This window comes from Microtus ochrogaster, unplaced genomic scaffold (genome assembly GCF_000317375.1).
Source record: "Microtus ochrogaster isolate Prairie Vole_2 unplaced genomic scaffold, MicOch1.0 UNK106, whole genome shotgun sequence".
Taxonomy (NCBI): domain Eukaryota; kingdom Metazoa; phylum Chordata; class Mammalia; order Rodentia; family Cricetidae; genus Microtus; species Microtus ochrogaster.
The window spans coordinates 697,433-699,406 of NW_004949204.1; the positions used below are offsets into that span (position 1 = coordinate 697,433).

Sequence of the window (1,974 nt, forward strand, 5' to 3'; positions counted from 1 at the left end):
TGTAGACCAGGCTGGCCTTAAACTCACAAAGATCTGTCTGTCTCTGCCTCCCAAGTGCTGGGATTAAAGGCGTGCGCCACCACTGCCTGTCTGGATCTTTCTCTCAGGGACCATGCAAAGGCTGTTTTGGTAACATTGCCAAGTAGACAGAATTGTTGGAGGCACACCCACAAACCCAGCTCTGCCCCTTCTGCTCTGATCACTCCTCAGGTGACTGAGCCTTCTAGCTTCCTCCTTGGCTTGCTTCCAGAGGAAAGTAGCTGCATTCCATACCCTTTTATCCTTGGAATATTACTATATGTTTTAATAGCTGTTTTTAAGATTTTGTTTACTTAGATGCATTTCTTTCTGTCTCTGTAAGTATGTATCATATATGTCCACATGCTCACGAAGGCCTTGGAGAGGGTGTTGGACCCCTGGAGAGTTTAGACAGTTGTGAGTTGCCTGATAATGGTACTGGGAACTGAATTCCAGTCCTCTGCAAGAGCAGCCAGTGTTCTTAACTGCTAAGCGTCTTTTCAGCCCAATAGCTATTTTCTTTTTTATTATTTGTATTAAATGGTTTGTTTATTTATTTGCTTATTTTATATTTTATGTGCATTGATGTTTTGTCTACAGGTATGTCTGTGTGAGGGTGTCAGATTCCCTGGAACTGGAGTTACAGACAGGTGTGAGCTGCCACGTGGGTGCTGGGGATTGAACCTGGGTCCTCTGGAAGAGCAGCCAGTACTCCTGAGGCATCTCTCCAGCTCTTGCTTTTATTAATTTAGTCATTGTATGTGCATGGGCACTCACATGACACAGCACATATGTGGCAGTCAAAGGACAAGTTGGTTTCCCTCCTTCCACCATGTAGGTCCTGGGAATCAAACTCAAGGCATCAAGACTCGCAGCAAATGCATCTAACTGATGAGCCATCTTGCCTGCCCCGATTTTTTTTATTGTCTCTCTCTCTCTCTCTCTCTCTCTCTCTCTCTCTCTCTCTCTCTCTCTTTTTTTTGTGCCCTGAAGCATTTTCACCCCAAATAATGCACCAGAATAAAATTAAGAATGAGTAAGAGGCATGGCTTATGTAAACTTGGGGAAAGGAAGGCTGGGCAGATGGTAAAGTGCTTGTGGTACAAGCACGAAGACCTGCATTGGGATCCCCAGCACCCACAGAAAAGCTGGGCGTGGAGACTCACACACAGTTCTGCGCCCCCAGCACCAGGGAGCAGAGACAGGTGGATTCTGGAGGCTTATTGGCCAGCCACCCAAGCTGAAACGGTGAACTCCAGGTTTAGTTAGAAACTTAATGAATAAGGTGGATTGCAGTGGAAGCAAACACCCGACACTGACCTCTGACCTCTGCACGTGCACAAGGGCAACGCACCCACTCCATACTTCTTCCCCAGACACACGCACACAATGGGGGAAGGGCACTTATAAAAGGGTATGTAGTAGAAATGACAATCTAGTAAAAAACTTCAGTCATAACAGTTTTAGGAAGGAATATAGAGGTTGAGGCCTCATCACCAGGACTGACTTGAATTTTAGCACAAAGACCCACAAAATGACAGATAAACTGGGCTATTAGGTTACCCTACTATTTGAGTCTTTTTGGAAAGTGTCTATGTCCTAGAGATACGAGGACCAGAATTTGAAGATTGTTTGTATTATAATATTTGCTGTCTTTTGCTAGTCATAATGAGCCCTAGTCAACCACACATGCATCTATGCTACTGTGATATCTCTCAGTAGACCCAGTCACCAAAACAATGGAAGCTTGTAGTCAGAAGAACAAACCAGGTGATTAGAAGGATGCAAATTTCAACCCTATTTACTGACCATGAAGGAGGAGAGAGGAAGTTGATACTGAATTAAGTCACCAGTGGCCAATAGTGTAATCACTGTGCTCATATGATGAACTCTTCATTTAAAATAAAAACCACTAACTCAAGAAACTAGACTGTAAAAGGCTAATCAACCCAATTA

The 1,974-nt window shown here is 44.1% G+C and overlaps 1 long non-coding RNA gene across 1 annotated transcript in view; it reads left to right on the top strand.

Annotated features, from left to right (window-relative positions):
* LOC113455768 overlaps positions 1-1,974 on the top strand; it is a 13,448-nt gene that overhangs the window by 4,589 nt on the left and 6,885 nt on the right. The gene's annotated exons all lie outside the window — the stretch shown is intronic.